Source organism: Somniosus microcephalus, chromosome 5, assembly GCF_052327205.1.
Source record: "Somniosus microcephalus isolate GS21.2 chromosome 5, FLI_Smic_1.0, whole genome shotgun sequence".
Lineage (NCBI taxonomy): Eukaryota > Metazoa > Chordata > Chondrichthyes > Squaliformes > Somniosidae > Somniosus > Somniosus microcephalus.
Window position 1 is genome coordinate 278,881,462 of NC_140991.1, and position 18,743 is coordinate 278,900,204.

General features: G+C 43.9%; 1 protein-coding gene across 4 annotated transcripts in view; it reads left to right on the forward strand.

Moving 5' to 3' along the window:
• Positions 1 to 18,743, forward strand: part of LOC147117753 (catenin delta-2-like) — a 1,234,825-nt gene that overhangs the window by 543,682 nt on the left and 672,400 nt on the right. Inside the window, exon 1 of one of the 4 annotated variants that reach the window (XM_085988996.1) lies at positions 5,903 to 6,445. The exons of the other annotated variants lie outside the window; for them this stretch is intronic. The gene's annotated coding sequence lies outside the window, so the exon portion shown is untranslated. Of the gene's footprint in view, positions 1 to 5,902; positions 6,446 to 18,743 lie in introns of those variants that run through there. 4 annotated transcript variants of the gene reach the window in all.

The following is an 18,743-nucleotide window of genomic DNA, read 5'->3' on the forward strand; positions in this document are numbered from 1 at the left end:
GAGACATCTCCTGCAGATATGTTTGCTTGGGGCAGTCTCGCTGTCCACAAACTCCAATATACTGCAGTCCAGACACACAACCTGCCCTGACATATCTTATTTTACTTATTTAATGAATTAAAGTCTTTATTCAACGATTATTTATAGTTGCATTAAATAGTTTAACTAGTTAAGCTATAAATTGAATACAGTATGTTATAGTTTCCTGCTCCTAGTTTAAACCACTCTCTTAGTTTAGAGAGAAAACAAAACCATAATACTCACCAACCAATCACCTACCTGCTGTCCTATTACGTCACACCTTGGTTTTTTGGAAATTGTGGAAGGTTCGGCTGCCGCTGATACCTCCGATTAGGTCCGCGCTGTTCCTCCGCTCTCTCCTTTATATCCCACTGCCATTGCCTCCGATTAGGTCCGCGCTGTTCCTCCGCTTTCTCCTTTATATCCCACTGCCTCCGATTAGGTCCACGCTGTTCCTCCGCTCTCTCCTTTATATCCCACTGCCACTGCCTCTGATTAGGTCCGCGCTGTTCCTCCGCTCTCTCCTTTATATCCCACTGCCACTGCCTCCGATTAGGTCCGCGCTGTTCCTCCGCTCTCTCCTTTATGTCCCACTGCCGCTGCCTCCGATTAGGTCCGCGCTGTTCCTCCGCTCTCTCCTTTATGTCCCACTGCCACTGCCTCCGATTAGGTCCGTGCTGTTCCTCCGCTCTCTCCTTTATGTCCCGCCATTGATACCGCCTCCGATTAGGTCCGCGCTGTTCCTCCGCTCTCTCCTTTATGTCCCACTGCCGCTGCCTCCGATTAGGTCCGCGCTGTTCCTCCGCTCTCTCCTTTATGTCCCGCCGTTGATACCGCCTCCGATTAGGTCCGCGCTGTTCCTCCGCTCTCTCCTTTATGTCCCACTGCCGCTGCCTCCGATTAGGTCCGCGCTGTTCCTCCACTCTCTCCTTTATGTCCCGCCGTTGATACCGCCTCCGATTAGGTCCGCGCTGTTCCTCCGCTCTCTCCTTTATGTCCCACTGCCACTGCCTCCGATTAGGTCCGCGCTGTTCCTCCGCTCTCTCCTTTATGTCCCACTGCCACTGCCTCCGATTAGATCCTGCTGTTCCTCCGCTCTCTCCTTTATGTCCCACTGCCACTGCCTCCGATTAGATCCTGCTGTTCCTCCGCTCTCTCCTTTATATCCCACTGCCGCTGCCTCCGATTAGCTCCCGCTGTTCCTCCGCTCTCTCCTTTATGTCCCACTGCCACTGCCTCCGATTAGATCCCGCTGTTCCTCCGCTCTCTCCTTTATGTCCCGCCGCCGCCGCCTCCAATTAGATCAACAAATTCATAATTACTGCTCGGGCTTGAGGGAAGGCACAGAGCGAATCGTACTGATGTAGTCTGGGAGATTCTCCAGAGTGCACACTCTCTGATTTCAGCACCCTGGGATTTGCTGGCATAGTTGTAGCTATAAATCTTTTGAGCTGACAAAAGTAATCGTTACGGCAAGAATGTGAACTCAGCCTCTAAGAGAGACTTGGTAAACGATTAATGAAGTTATTCGAATGCATAAAAGACAATTTGACAGGGAAGTTGAATTATTTTATTGTGAATTTCAAAATGATTATGTCTGTTATGTTATGAAATTATTTTCAACAATTTATATGAACCTGTGTGCACAGTGAGCTCTCTGGTTTAAAAAAAAGTATGTTTATGATTGAGTGACTTGATTGATTCGGTTTCCCATGTGTTCTTTTGACGTTTATATTTTCTTCACTACTTGATTTGTTCCTTTTAAATTCCCTAGCTACTGAGTTCTGGTTTGTTGCTGTTTTATGAATATGAAATTTGGGTCAGTAAGAAAGTATGCCAATCAAAATGTGTGGCACTGAAGTATAACACTTGAAATGTGACTTATCAGGAAATGCATATTATTGTGCTGCTATTGTGCTCCCAATGAGTTGGAGAATATGTTAGGATACTGTGGAGGGACAAGATCTTGGGAGTTTGGTAGAACTGAGGAAGGTGAAGATCTTGATGTTTGATGGCACTGTAGGTTTGATAAGGTGAGGGGAATCTTGGGGTTTGGTATTGTGAATGAGGTAGCATGGTTGCATAATTAACTCTTTAAGTCATCATTGCGCTGGAATTCTAAATACAAACAAAAGAAGCACAGTCGTTATAAATCATCTACCTTGCCATACTTGGCAGTTCGACTCTCATAAGTGAAAAAATATCATTTATTTGAAAATTTTACTCTAAAAAGCTGCTTAATTTCATTTTCACTCCTATTTTAAAATCACTTAGAAAAGCAAATTCACATTTTGTTACACACTAAGAACACAATTTGACACTAATTTTTGAAAAAAAAATTCTCTAAACAGCCATTGTTTATGAAGAAGAGATTATGTAATTATTCTCTATCTCATCTGAGCTTGGCTTTCTCTGATATGGAAATGAAGCTTGTGATAGTTGAAATAGGAAACTGGTACCTGATTCTTTTAAATTCATTCTCTAATTTGTTTTTAAATCATTTGAGAAAAAAAAGGAAAGAAACTCAAATCCTGCCGCATTGTGAAGAGAAATGGGCATGAAAAAAATCACTACACGTGCTCAGGCTGTGGCATCCTGGGGGTTGTAGGCATTGATTTAGTTGGTAACTCTCAAGTAAAACTGTTAATGAGAAAACACAAAAAGATACTTTTATAGGTAAGGTTAATTGGTCTGAGTGAAATGTGTAACTTAAATTTATTTTATTACATTAGAGACCTTATTTTACATCAACCTCTAAATGGGAAGAAAGCAGCAGTGGAACACCTTTTCAAAAGTACTTTGAGTGATTTGATTGGTTAAGTTTCTGGGGTTTTTTTGGTTAGTGGATTTACCTGATATGGTCAAGACTTAGTCCTTTTATTCCAGTCAATCAAAAACTGGGTAAGAAGTGGGGGAGGAAGTTGGTCCATGTCGCGCCTTTTTTTGGCAAAAAATGGACATTGGAGGCACTAATTTCCAGGCACAATCTCCCCCCCCCCCCCCCAGAAGTGCGCCTGCTACCAAGTTGGTAGTCAGTGATTTCAAAGTGCCCTGGATGGCTGTCTAAAACAAGCGTTAGGCCCCTTAAATAGGCTTGACAACTATTTCAGGACTCCGATGCCAAATTGGTCAAAAACTAGGCAGGGCATGTGCTGCGCATGCTGTGTTACTATTTTCCGGGTCTACGCTGGCCTAACCAGCGGTCCTTAAAGGGTCACCGAAGAGCAGGTAAGTTTTTCGGTATTCACTTAACTTAATATGGAGCCGGAAGAAGCAGGAGTGGCTTCAGAGCTGCACTGTGGGCCGTTTGCCACTCCCTCTCGTTTGCCTGCTCCTGACTTACTGCGGGCTGGCTCTGTGATTGAGCCAGACAATTTTGGGAAGGCTCAGCTGCAACCCCCCTGCCCCCAGTATATGTCTGATATGACAGACGTGCATCTTTGTATTTATAGAAGCATTGTCTGCCAAAATATTTAAAATACATTTTAACACAACACGCCAACCCCTGTAGCCAAGGTCTTATTTCTGAGTTGGTAATGAAAATGATTGTATTCCCTGTTTCGTTTGACATATCAGAATTGCAGATCATTGTAAACTTGCTGTAAGCACGTCTTGCACAGATGTTATTGACCTTTAACCATTCTTTTCTTGAGACAAAGGCTCAGCTCAGCTCTTTGATTTACATTTGCAGTTTGCAAATGCAATAATATGATCAGATTCTGCTTTTACATGGAGAGCTCTGATTTAGTTGGATAGTCTTGCTGTTTTGGGTAACATATATTTAGTGAGCTAATCTTGCTTTAAATAAACTGCTCAGTTGAGGAAATGAGACTTAATTTTTCTGACAGCTTTTGCTCACAAGATTAAACGCCTACAGTGGTTGCCCCTGAGGGGTAGACTGTGCCTGATCTGCTGGCCAGACTGGGCTTGATAACCTCGAATGGCCTATTCTTATCAGAGTTTTCTTGTGTTCTAGATGTCAGAAGTGCAGTATGGACAGCGTAGATATATCTAAAGGGGATGTGGAAAGGAATCTGGGTATGATCGTAGATCCAGTGCTTAACATGTTGAATCGTGGTGGAGCAGCGATAAGCAAAGTGAAGCAAATGACGGATTATGTTCTCCAAACAGTTAAATATAAATTTGGAGACTACACCTTGAGAATCGTGTTTGTTTTCAGTCACCAAACCATCACAACAACAACATGCATTTTTATAGCGCCTTTAACATGGCAAAACGTCCCAAGGTAATTCACAGGAGTGTTATCAGACAAAATTTGACATCGAGCCACATGAGGGACAAGGCAACTGAACTCCATCATGCCCCATTCGACAGTCGCACGCGCTGCCTTCCAGCAGGATTCACTAGATAGTGATCAGGAGTGGGAACACTTGCAATTTTTTTTCACTCTTTGTAGCTCAGGGGCACTGAGGCCAATTGAAGAAGACAAACAACAACAACTTGCATTTAAAATGTCCCACGGTGCTTCACTGAGCCAGAGAAAGAGATATTAGGGCAGGTGACCAAAAGTTTGATCAGAGAGATAGGTTTTAAAGAGCATCATAAAGGAGGAGCGAGAGGTCGTCAGGCAAAGAGGTTTAGGAAGGGAATTCCAGAGCTTAAGGCCGAGGCGGCTGAAGGCACGGGCACCAATGGAAGGGTGATGAAAATCGGGGATGCGCAAGAGCCCAGAATTGGAGGAGCGCAGAGATCTCATTACTATCATTGTAAAGAATTGTCTTTCCATCCTCCCTTTTAAGTTTTCTCACCATTGTCTTAAATTTGTGCCTTTTCATTGCCATCTCACTGACCAATGGAAGTAATTTACCTTCTTATAATCCGTCATCTTCTTGAAGACCTTTTGTCAGTCACTCCTTTACCATGTTAAATACTTACGTAAGGCTCAACACTACTATTTTGTTGTATATTTCTCTTTGACAAGTATTTCTGTTCAAACTAACAGATAGTTGATACTGTCCATTTAAAATTGTCTCGAATGAGGACTAAAACACAGCATCTTGTTCCATTGATTGCCAGCTGGTGGCAGCAGTGCATGTTCCACAGTCGGCAGTGTTTGAATCCTGTTCTTAATTCACTGGAAAATAATGGACAACATTGGCCAGCTTATTATTGTTTCCCCTCCCATCCAACTGTGCAACTCTGACTACAATCTATCTTCTGCCACTCCCCAATGCTCCTGTGTCTCTCCTTGCCCTTTATGTTCCTGTCATCCCATCTGGCCATGATTCTCCATATGCCTTGCATTTTCCTCGTGCCTTTTTGAGTGTCCTGTTCTGCCTCTTTCTGCTGCCTTTAAATGATCCTGCATCCCCCTGCACTCACTCCTGCAGTGAGAGGAATTCTTTCGTGAGGAGAGGCTCTCCTAGCCTCGCTTGTGTTCTAAAGCTGGCCTATTCCCCCTGTAACGACAGAATCATTCCAGGTACAGATACAATATTTTATGAATGATGAGGAAATAGTCACACTTTGAAAAAATAAACAAAATGGAATGGAATGAACTGGGAAATAAATGCAAGTGCATGCTTGTAGCTAAATAGGCAGGGTTTTGCGAGCACTCGTGGTAATAGGTTGTGTGTACAATAACATTATATAGTAAGATCACATAATTGTCACTGCTGTTATTCACAATACAATTGGATGTCACAATAGAGTTAATTTACTAGAGAGAGATGAACTCCCATGGGCCAAATGGCCTTTTCTCATGTTGTAATGTTCACGCTGACTCCTGTCATTGAGGTCGGTGTGATTGGTCTGCTCTCGGACCAATTATTTTCTCTTCAATCTCTGCTTTACAGAAATCATTATGTCTGGGATGGGGGGGTGCGGGTGGGAGGAGGTAAATACAGAAGCTTCTCAGGACTTCATGCTTTAGGAGTGTTTCTTTCTCCAGGAGACACATTCTTGACGTGTGTAAATATGCTAATAACTGAGATCCATAGGTGAAGCGGTAGATTGTGCAGTATGTTGTACGACGCAATCTGAAGCTGTGGGTGCAGCTTTCACTGGGTTTTTTTTTTGAAAAGAGAGAATCCGAACAAGAGAAAAGCAGGAGTCTGATGCACGATCGGGAGGGGGAGGAATGGAGTCGACCTCATTGGATTATGCCTCGAATTTAAACAGTCAAATGTAAATTGACTCTGTCAGGCTGTCTCCTGCAAGTGACAATGGTCTAAACAGCCGCCTTCCACATCAGCAAATCGTGTTGAATCAAACTGTGACTCCACAAGTGGTCCAACAAATAAAGCATTGTTGTGCGGCTGCACTGCTTTTACCAGCAGCCAGGCTGCGAGCTGATGTGCTGCTGTTATAACAGAGCCCAGTCGATACTTCAAGTGGAGAAATGGAAGCCCAGGAGAAACCGGGGAGTCCCCAATCCCAGCTCCTGGGATAGAAGAAGCTATGGGTAGGATCAAATGGCTCGGCAGGGTCACTGAGTTGCAGCGTCTCATTTCCTGATTTCAGATTACAGGGCGTCTCAGAAGGGGCACTTGAAATGTGTGAGTAGAGAGGAGGAAATTAGATTTCTATCTGTGTTAAAGGCCATTCATGAAAATATCTAAATTTGGAGACGGAAATGAGAACAACTATACCTATTGCACTTGCGTTGCTCTGAAAATTGAAGCTAGATATCAATCTCTATATTGTGGTACTGGGTGAAAACTTCTCTCTTCTCGCCTCTATGACTCTCCCTCCTTCTGTGTAAAGCTCTCTCCATTTTCTGTCTCTCCATTTCTCTGTTCCTTTCTTTGTCTGCCTCTCTCTCTCTCTCCTCTCCTTTGCTTTGTCCCTCTTCCCCATGTGTGTGTCTCTCCCGCTGTACATGTCCTCCTCCCCTCTGTGTGTGTCTCAAGTGCTTCACAGACAATGAGATGCTTGAAGCAGTCACTTTTCGTATGCAGGCATATGTGGCTGCCATTTTGCACACAGCAAGATCCCACAAACAGCAATCAGATGTATGACCAGTTAATCTGTGTTTTGGTGGTGTTGGTTGGGTTTTAAGTTTCGGCCATAAGAAACCCCTACTTCTCTTCAAATAAAACCACGGGATCTTTAACACCCATCTCAGCTGTTAGATCAGGCAGATCTGGCCTTGGTTTACTGTCTCATCCGAAGGGCGGCACCACCCACAATGCAACTGTCCCTCCATAGAATCATAGAATGGTTACAGCACAGAAGGAGGCCATTCGGCCCGTCGAGCCCGTGCTGGCTCTCTGCAAGAGCACTTCGGCTAGTCCCATACCGCATTGAAATGTAGGCTTAGAATATGAGCTCAAGTCTCACTCCAGCTCTTGAGTGCATAATCCAGGAGGCAGTTCTTGTATTCTTTCCAGGAGGGAAAGTTGGAAAGTGAGCCTACTTAGATCACTCTTGAACGCATCCTAACAGATGGCTACGTGGTCCTGAGAGAAAGGCACCTCTCACTCAATGAATGATGTGTACTGTGGGGGAGGCCTAAAGAGTGGAGAAAATGATGTTTACAAAATGGTCAGGAAATGCTTCTCACTTTATATTCCGATGTTAATACTTGAAGTAAAGGTATAATTTATTGAACTAACTTCCGAGATAAGCAATCAAAAGCAGACACTCTCCAACTGAAACAATGTTTCATTATAGTTGTTTGAATGTTTGAAACAACCATTTATGTCTTTGTTTTTTCACAGTGGGAGTTGCTGCTAAAGAGTGCAGCACAGCTTGATTTGTAAATTAGAGTAAAGAGCTTTTAGTTGCTTGTCACCCCAGCAACGATAATAACAGAGAAAGCTCTTTGACTTTTGAAATAGCATCAATAACAGCCCAATATAGAACTTTACTGCCATTTTAAATGTACATAGGAACAGGAGTAGGCCATTCAGCCCCTCAAATCTGTTCCGCAGTCAATGAAATTATGGCTCATCTGTATCCTAACTGCATCCACCAGCCTTAGCTCCATATCTCTTAATACCCTTGTCTAGCAAAAATCTATCAATCTCAGATTTAGAATTATTAATTGAGCTAGTATCTACTGTTTTTTGTTGGAGAGTTCCACACTTCTACAACCCTTTGAATGAAGACGTGCTTCCTAACTTCTCTCCTGAATGGCCTGGCTCTGATTTTAAGGTTATGTCTCCTTGTCCTAGACGACCACAGCAGTGGAAAAAGTTTCTCTCTATCTACTCTTTCAAAATCCTAAAATAATCAATTAAATCACCCCTTAACCTTCAATATTCCAGGGAATACAAGACTAGTCTGTGAATCTGCGCTGCACTCCCTCGAAGGCCAATAGATCCTTTCTATGGTGCGCTGCCCAGAACTGTACACTCCAGATGTATTCCAACCAGGGCTTTGTATAGCTGTGGCAAAACTTCCTCCCCTTTATACTATAGGCTAACATTCCATTGGCCTCTTTGATTATTTTTTTGTACCGGCCTACTACATTTAAGTGAGCTGTGTAGAGGGACCCCTAAATCTCTTTGGACCTCCATTGCTCCTAGCTTTAAGCCATTTAAAAATAATCGGATCGATCCTCTTTTGGTCCAAAATGGATGACCTCACACTTGCCTGCATTGAAATCCATCTGCCACTGTCTTGTCCACTCACTTAATCTATCAGCATCCCTTTGAAATTTTATGCTCCCGTCTACACTATTTACTATGCCACCAATCAAGTACAGACTTGAGGATCTAGCACATGCAAAGCAAAGTGCTACATCCCAATCAAGGCAGCATAAATCGGTTTATTTTGTGGAACTGCCATTGCAGGGTAGAGTGAAGAGCTGGCAGCAACACAAGTAAGAATGCACGTACATGTTTGTTCAGAAAGTAGTAATTGTGACTTTAAAAAGAAAGAAAGACTTGCATTTATATAGTAAAACAAAAGCAAAATACTGCGAATGCTGGGAATCTGCAATAAAAACAGAAAATGCTAGAAATACTCAGCAGGTCAGGCAGCATCTGTAGCAAGAGAAAATGAGTTAACATTTTAGGTCCATGACTGGGCCAGAGACTTGAGCACAAAATCTAGGCTGACACTCCAGTGCAGTATTGAGGGAGTACTGCAAAGCTGGAGGTGCTGTATTTCAGATGAGACATTAAACCGAGGCCCTGTTTTCCCTCTCAGGTGGACAGAAAAGATCCCATGGCCCTATTTCGAAGAAGAGCAGGGAAGTTCTCCCCAGTGCCCTGGCCAATATTTATCCCTCAAATAAAATTACCAAAACAGGTTAGCTGGTCATTTCTCATTGCTCTTTGTGGGATCTTGCTGTGCAAAAATTGGTTGCCATGTTTCGCTACATTACAACAGTGGCTACACTTCAAAAATACTTCATTGGCTGTAAAGCGCTTTGGAATGTCCTGAGGTTGTGAAAGACGCTATATAAATACAAGTTCTTTCTATCATTCCCTCTGTAAAATTCTGATACTGAAAATAATGCAGTATTAAATAATCCAGAGCACAAGTATTTGGTAGGACAGCTACTGAAATAAGACAGGATGTGAAAGGCCCTATATAAATGCAAGTCTTTCTTTTGTCTCTTTATTCCTCTGTCTACAATTTTAACAGAGACACTAACCCACATATTTTAAACTGGTTAACACCTCTATTAAAGTCACAGCAATGCGTTAAGCATTTGTCCACGGCTCAAAATTTTTTTTTTTTAAACTTTGCACTGAATGCAATCTAAGCAAATCTTTGCCATTCTCTAATAGTTAATTTCTCCGTGGCATTGCTCATGGCGAGCCTAGACTAAATTGTAGCCTTCGGTAGGTGGTTGTGAATTGGCCGCCCCTTAGACACCTTGCTCGATTTTCCTTTCCATTGATTTCAATAGAAAGAAAAATTGTGCGGATTGTACAACGGGTGCCTGATCTCCCACCGCCAGTTTTCCACTCCTGCTGAAAGTTAAAATCCACCGTATAGTTTCCTGGGTGAAGTGGGGTTAGAGGATGGCAAACAACTGGAACAGGGTGCATAGAGTTAATTCAGTTCCTCGTTTTAAAGCTATACATTTGGTCCTTGTTTTTAATGCAATACTTTCATTTGTTATTATTTATTGTTTAAACTTAACAGCAATTTGGGAAGTAGAATTGGCTGGAGCATAAATAAAAACAGAAAATGCTGGAAAAACTCAGCAGGTCAGGCAGCATCTGTGGAGAGAGAAACAGTTAACATTTCAGGTCAATTACCCTTCATCAGAACTGGAACAAGTTAGAGATAGAGTCATAGAGTCATACAGCACAGAAAGAGGCCCTTCGGCCCATCGCGTCCGCGCCGGCCATCAAGCCCTGTCTAATCTAATCCCGTTTTCCAGCACTTGGTCCGTAGCCTTGTATGCTATGGCGTTTCAAGTGCTCATCTAAATGCTTCTTGAATGTTGTGAGGGTTCCTGCCTCTACCACCCTTTCAGGCAGTGAGTTCCAGATTCCAACCACCCTCTGGGTGAAAAAGTTCCTCCTCAAATCCCCTCTAAACCTCCTGCCCCTTACCTTGAATCTATGCCCCCTTGTTATTGACCCCTCTACTAAGGGGAAAAGTTCCCTTCTATCTACCCTATCTATGCCCCTCATAATTTTGTACACCTCAATCAGGTCCCCCCTCAGCCTTCTCTGCTCTAAGGAAAACAACCCCAGCCTGTCCAGTCTTTCTTCATAGCTGAAGCGCTCCAGCCCAGGTAACATCCTGGTAAATCTCCTCTGCACCCTCTCCAAAGCAATTACATCCTTCCTATAGTGTGGCGACCAGAACTGCACACAGTACTCCAGCTGTGGCCTTACCAGCGTTTTGTACAGCTCCATCATAACCTCCCTGCTCTTATATTCTATGCCTTGGCTAATGAAGGCAAGTATCCCATATGCCTTTTTAACCACCTTATCCACCTGTTCTGCTGCCTTCAGGGATCTATGTACATGCACACCAAGGTCCCTCTGATCCTCTGTCCTAGGGTCTTACCATTCATGTAATAGATTTTTAAGCAAGTGCAGGGGCAGGGAAAGAGGAGAGGGGAGGAAAGAACAAAAGGGAAGGTCTGTGATAGGATGGAAGGTAGGAGAGATTAAAAGACAAAAAGGATGATGATGCAAAGCAAAAGGAGATGTAATGGGACAAGATGAGTCTAGATGAGATGTAAATGGCAATGGAAGAATCATCAGCTGCCATGTGAAAAAAAATAGGGGCAGAGGTTATGGTTTGAAATTGTTGAACTCGATGTTGAGTCCAGAAGGCTGTAAAGTGCCTAATCAAAAGATGAGGTGCTGTTCCTCGAGCTTACATTGAGCTTCATTGGAACCGCGTAAGAGGCCGAGGACAGAGAGGTCAGAGTGGGAGTGGAATGGAGAATTAAAGTGACAGGCAACGGGAAGCTCAGGGTCAGGCTTACAGACTGAACGGAGGTGTTCTGCAAAGTAGTCACCCAATCTGCGTTTGGAGCAGAGGTGTTTCTCTGTAGTACAGACTTGAGGAGCTTGCAGATGAAAAGCTAAGTTGCTACCACCACTGGCAGGAGAGTGTAATTACGGCGTGACAAGTTTACATAGACAGTTTCGATTATAAATGTTGACATAGGAAAATATCATAGAAAAAAGTTGGCAGGAAGATGTAATTTTTTTTAATATTATGGATCGGTATTTTATATGTATGTTTATATACATATTTATTACCTATACATATATTTACATACACATATCATAGAATCATAGGGGGGTGATTTTGCCAGCCCTGGGGAGGCCGGTATGGAGGTGGGACTGCCGGGAAAATGGCAGAATTTGGGGGTGGGTTGCCAACCCGCCTCCATGCCATCTTCTCAGGAGGCACGTAGCCGTCCCGTGCTGAGTCCCATCTCCTTGGGGGTGGGAAGGGATTAAAGCCTATTAACTGCCTGTTAACAGGTAGTTAACAGGCAGAAAATAGGATTATCCCCTTTTTGCCCTCACAAGTGCGGGCTTCCCAAAGGTCCCAAAACCCGCCAGCTCAGCGAGGCAAGTACTGGGTCTGCGGGGGTCAGGGGGGTGCAAAAGTGTGGTGCGAAGGTAAGTGATGGGTGCAAGAGTGTAGAGGTGAGTATCTGAAGTAAGTGCAAAGTGTTTTTAAAAGTGTACTTACCTTCGTTTCTTCCTGCAGGCTTCAGTCGGCTTGTATGCGGAGACTTTTGGACCTCTGGGTTGGGATTGACAGGTGGCCGTTGCATTCACAGATGCAACAACCATCTCAATTCTGCAAAAGAAAGAAGTTTGATGGGGTCTTGTATTCAAGACCTCATCAAACTGCAGAGAATGTCACTGTTTGACAGCTTCACGGAACTGTCAAATGATGACAATTCATCTGTCAGAAATTTAACTCGGTGTCCTCTGGTTACCAACCCTTCCACCACTTGACAGAGTTTCTCCTTATTTACTCTATTAAAACCATTCATGATTTTGAACACCACTATCAAATCTCCTCTTAACCTTCTATGCTCTAAGGAGAACAACCCCAGCTTCTCCAGTCTCTCCACAAAACTGAAGTTTTTCATACCTGGTACCATTCCAGTAAATCAGTTCTGCATCCTCTCTAAGGCCTTGACATTCTTCCTAAAGTCTGGTGCCCAGAATTGAACACGATACTCCAGCTGAGGCTTAACCAGTGTTTTATAAAGATTTAGCACATCTTCCTTGCTTTTGTACTCTATTCCTCTATTAATAAAGCCAAGGATCCCAAATGCTTTTTTAACAACCTTCTCGACTTGTCCTGCCACCTTCAAAGATTTGTGCGTGCACCCCGAGGTCTCTCTGTTCCTGCACCCCTTTTAAAATTGTACCATATTGCCTCTCCTCATTCTTCCTACCAAAATATATCACTTCACATTTCTCGGCATTAAATTTAATCTGCCAGGTGCCTGCCCATTTCACCAGTCTGTCTATGTCCTCCTGAAGTCTGCTGCTATCCTTCTCATTGTTTACTACATTTCTGAGTTTCGCGTCACCTGTAAAGTTTGAAATGATGCCCTATGTACCCAAGTCCAAGTCACTTATTTCTATCAAAATATATATTTAAGATACACTGTTTCATTTTTTCTGTCCTGAAATTATACCATTAATCAGCGACCTCACAAGAGAAGCAGAGAGCGAAAGCAACTTGTCAGTAAAGCTGTCTTTTAGAATTCCTGTTTTATGTGCACTGTCTGACAGGACTGGAGTTAACCCACTTGCAAATGGCTGGCTTAACATAGAGTGACGATAAAATGGAAGTTTGTAAATGTTACAACTGTGAAATTCACAGCAGGTCAGTCAGCATCCGAAAGAGAAAGATGGGTTGAAGTTTTGTATGGGAGCAGAGTTCGATGATGTGCATGTCCAATATTTTGCTGTTTTGAATCTGTGGAGAGTTCAAGCGAGTTCTGCAAGGGTTGGTTGTGGCTGCTTAGCACAAACCCTGATTAGTGCAGGCATTGAAGTAAAAAGTTGCAAATGCACTGTCAGTACTTGAGAGATCACGCATTAAACCTTTGTTCTCGATTGTAGCTACATGTCACAGTATCGGATGCATGTGCATAATATATTATTTATAAATGTGTTCGTGTGTGTACATTTCTGCTTTGATTTATGTTCTGTCTGATATAGAGAACAAGTAGTGCATGTGCATATAATATAACACTCAATCAGAAGTAGCCAGTTGCTCGGTGCTTCTGCAAATGAAGTCAGTGTAAAATGTCTACATGTACAACAATAATTCCAACAAGCCAGTAACAAACAATCACTCAAGCACCACACGGAATTAAATTAGAAGTAAAGGTTGAGCACATAGTTCAGCAGCATGAGCCGCTGCCTAAAATTCAACCAGTTGTTAAAATGGTTAAAGGATAAACTCCGGGTGCAGGCGTTGGCGGTGTCTTGTTTTGCACACTTTGTACAAAAATAATAAATTGCAGGACAACGGAGTATTACAGTTTAAACTCTTTTATGAAGCATCAGGTCTGTGATCTCAATCATACAGCACAGTGGGGACAAGATGGAGTTAGGACCCCCAGCCCTGGGTCTTCTAAACAATAGTAGTCCTTACAGATGCCTGCAGGCCAATGACAACTCAGCATGTGATCACATGTGACTATAATAGGTATTCCTTACAGATGCCTGCGGGCCAATGATAATTCAATATGCAAATGTTACATTCCCTTTTAAAAGAAAAATGTTATGCATTACTTTTAAACATTTCTTCTACCTAATGTTCTCGGTAGCATAAACATAAGTAAACTCAACATTTAACTAGCACTGAAAACATCTCAACGTTTCAATAAGGATGTACAGTTTTTTTTTAGGGCAGCGATCCGCCTACACCCTTTGACAGTTCACAAGTCAAGGATAACTCTTGGCTTGACCTCTCGTCCCGACCTTGTGTGGTATGGAACTGAGCATGCTCCTGAATCGGTCAACAATCAGGTTCAGGTTTAGGTTCAGGTAAGTATGATGTGTTTTGTGTATTGCTCTGTTCATCACACTCTGTTGAACTGATCCTCTCGTCGGAATGACGGTGTTGTTCCTTGGTGTTCAGGAGGTGCCTGCGATTGCAGTGGTACACCTGTCCTTCTGGGGTGCGGACGTGATATGATCGCTCAGTGTCAGCTGGCTGGATGACGACTGCTGGCTTCCAGTAGTCATGCTCCTGGATTCTGACGGATTCTCCATTGTGCAGCGGCGGCAGTAGTCTAGCTGACCTGTCATAGTATCTCTTTTGGTGTTGTTGTCTCTGTACACGTTTTGCATGCACTTGCTTGCAGCTGACAACCTCTAGCTGCAGCTGCTGGTTGGTGCTTGGAAGGATTGAGCGAAGTCTGCGGCTCATCAACAGCTGTGCTGGTGACTTGAAGTTGTCAACCGGAGTGTTGCGGTACTCAAGGAGACTGATGTAGGGGTCTCTTTTGTCCGCTTTGGCTTTGTCCATGAGTGTTTTTGCAATCTGGACAGTTTTTTCAGCAAGGCCATTAATTTGAGGGTAATGTGGGCTTGATGTGACATGTGTGAAATCCCATGCCTTGGCAAACGACTCGAACTCTTTTGATTTGTATTGGGGGCCATTGTCTGAGACTAAAGTCTCTACCATGCCATGCCTGGCAAAGGCTGCCTTTAGCTTGTGGATCACAGCTGCAGATGTGGTGCTGTGAAGCTTGTCCAGTTCAAAAAAATCTGCTGTAGTAATCAACAGTCACTATGTAGTCCTCGTTGTTCCATGTGAACAGATCCGTTGCCGCGACCTGCCAGGGCCTGTCTGGGATACGGTGAGATATCATGGGCTCTTTGACATTTGATGGGCGGCGTTCTAGGCAAATGGAACATTTTCCGACAATGTCCTCAATGTGTTTGCACATTCCGAGCCAAAACATAATGTCACGTGCTCTTTGTTTGCATTTTTCCATGCCCATATGTCCAGCATGAATTTTTGTCAACATCTCTTCTCTGAGACTGGTAGGAATGATGATTTTCTCCCCTTTGAAGATGATTCCATTGATTTGTGACAGTTCGTCTCTGTGGTTCCAGAAGTCAGATATGCTCTGAGGGCATTTCCTCCTTTCCTCAGGCCATCCTTCATGTATGACTTTGCTCAGCAGTGTGAGTTGTGAATCTTTCTCTGTTCCTGCTCGGATCTCCTTCAGTTTTGAGTCACTCACAGGTAAGCTGTTGTACACCATATGCACCTGCACATCCATGCCTTCACTGAGGCTGCTGCTTGGTAGCTAAGAGACTTTCTGGAAAGCGTGTCTGCAACAGGAATGTCTTTGTCTGGATGGTGAATGATTGTGAAGTCGTACTTCTGTAGCTGAAGGATCATTCTCTGTAGCCTTGGTGGGGCTGCGGCTAGTGGTTTCCTCATGATTGACTCGAGGGGCTTGTGGTCGGATTCCACAATGACTTGTCGGCCATAGACATACTGGTGGAAACGCTTACATCCAAACAGAATTGCATATAGCTCTTTCTCGATTTGAGCATAGTTGATTTCACTGTGAGAGATCTGGAAGCGTAGCCAATGGGCTTTCCTTCTTGCAGTAATACTGCGCCTAGTCCGTACTTTGACGCATCCACTTGTAGTCTGAGCTCTTTGTTGGGGTCGAAGTAGGCAAGAACTGGTCCTGGTTCTCTGGTGATTAGGTCTTTCATTTTCTGAAATGCTGTGTCATGTTGTTTGTCCCACAGGAACTCATTGGATTGTTTGAGCAACTGACGCATGGGTGCATTGATTTCGGAGAGGCTCAGGGCAAACTTGGCTAAGTAGTTCACCATGCCTAGTACTGTCTCTAGCTCTGCGCAGTTCTTCGGCGGCTCCATCTTCTTGATGGCGGAGATTTTCTCTGGATCCGGCTTAATGCCATCAGTTGAGAGGCGATGCCCGAAATAACTGATCTCGGTGGATCCGATTATGCTTTTCTCGGGGTTGAGCTGGATACCTTTCTCCCGTGATCTTTGTAGCATCGCACAGAGGTTCCTGTCATGTTCCTCTCTATTCCTGCCATAGATGAGGATGTCGTCTACGATTGCGACTACTCCATCGAGGCCTTCATAGGTTTCGTCAATCTTCCGCTGGAATTCATCCTGAGCTGAGATAAGACCAAATGGTAAACGCAGAAATCGGTAGTGTCCAAATGGTGTGTTGAACGTTGTTAGCTTAGATGACTCTTCCGTGAGCTTGATAGTCCAGTATCCTGATCGTGCGTCCATTACACTGAAGTAACGTGCTCCCACTAGCTTGGGTGTGATGTCATCTAGTGTTGGTAGAGGGTAGTGAGGGCGTTTGATAGCCTTGTTCAAATCTCTGGGGTCGAGACAGACTCTGAGCTTGCCTGTACGTGGTTTCTCAACCACTACTAACGCGTTGACCCACTCTGTCGGTTCTGTTTCCTGGACGATGATTTCTGTATTCTCCATGCTCTGCAGCTCCTCCTTCAGGCGACTACGTAGAGCAAGGGGTATCCTTCTCGGTGGGCAAACCACAGGGGTTGCTGCTGGGTCAAGGTGAATAGTGCATTCACCTGGGAATAGTCCGATTCCTTTGAAAACGTCAGCAAACTCCTCCATGACTGTCTGCTTATCAACTGGTGCTGTCAATGATAGCACTAGCTTGATGAGGTCCATGTCTAAACATGCCTTTAGACCTAGCACTGGAGGTGCTTGAGTGTCAACAATGTAAAAGTCCAACATCATGTCGCATTCTTTGTACTTGCATTTCATCACGCATGTGCCTTTTACAATGAGCTGCTCACCCCCATAGCTGGTCAGTCTGCGTGAGGTGGGCTGTAGCTCACACTCATCCTTCAAGCTGTGACACTCACTCAGAAGAATTACATTAACCTGAGATCCAGTGTCTAGTTTAAACCTAAGCTCTGTGCCTTGTTTTCCTATCTCAATATCAGCAAAGGCTTGCTCAGTCTCTGAAATCTGTTTTTTCTGTGACACAGAATCAATAAACAGTTCCTCTGCATTTGGCTCTGTATCTGGCATTTGGCTGTCACTCACTGCGTGTCCTGATTTCCGAAAACAGTCCTGCAAACTTTAGCAAAGTGGTTCCGTTTACCACATTTAGCACATTGCCTTCCTTTGGCAGGGCAATGCTCCTTTTCCCTGTGCATCTTGTTTCCACAATATCCACAGTTTTTGAAGCGTTTTATGTCTGTGTCGCTCATTTTTAGAACTCTGAAACACGCTCTCTGGGCAGTGTTCTTTGGTGTGTGTCTATTAACTGCGTGCACTGTCTGTTCACATGAGCTGCTCGTGGCGCCGGTTATGGTTTTCAACTGTGCTTGGGCTATCTCGTGCAATCTGGCTATGTCCATAGCTTTGTCCAGCATTAGCCCGGACCCAACATTCACAAGTTTCTCTCTCACTTTAGCTGAATGTATTCCAAACACGATGCGGTCTCTGACCATCTCATCTTTATCAGCATATTCACAGACTTCTACCAGCAGTTTTAACTCAGTCACGAACTGTTCAAACGACTCACTCGCTCCTTGTACTTTCTCCTGAAACTTGTACCTAGTGAATATCGTATTTGTCTTGGGCATCACATATGCTTCAAAACGGTCAAAATAACTTTTCAGTACCTTTGCTTCATCCGCGGTGAGAGACCATGTGTTAAAAATGTCTCTCCCTTTTTCTCCGATCCACAGGAGTAGGTAGCTGCATCTTTCTTCCTCCCCTTTGCATTTCAACGGACCCAATAACATTAACTCCATGTGTTGCTTGAACTTGCGCCATTCTACAGGTAAGTTCAAAGATTCCCAATTCATTCGAGGTAAGGGAGCTCCAACGATGTCCATTTTCAATCCCTGTTCTGACACCATGTCTTGTTTTGCACACTTGTACAAAAATAATAAATTGCAGGACAACGGAGTATTACAGTTTAAACTCTTTTATGAAGCATCAGGTCTGTGATCTCAATCATACAGCACAGTGGGGACAAGATGGAGTTAGGACCCCCAGCCCTGGGTCTTCTAAACAATAGTAGTCCTTACAGATGCCTGCAGGCCAATGACAACTCAGCATGTGATCACATGTGACTATAATAGGTATTCCTTACAGATGCCTGCGGGCCAATGATAATTCAATATGCAAATGTTACAGGCGGCAGTACGATCAAGTTTTCATCTTGCATCATTCCTTTTTTACGTGGGCCCTCTGAGATCTCTGCGCTCCTCCAATTCTGGCCTCTTCCGCATCCCCGATTTTCATTACTCCACGATTGGCGGCAATGCCTTCAGCTGCTCAGGT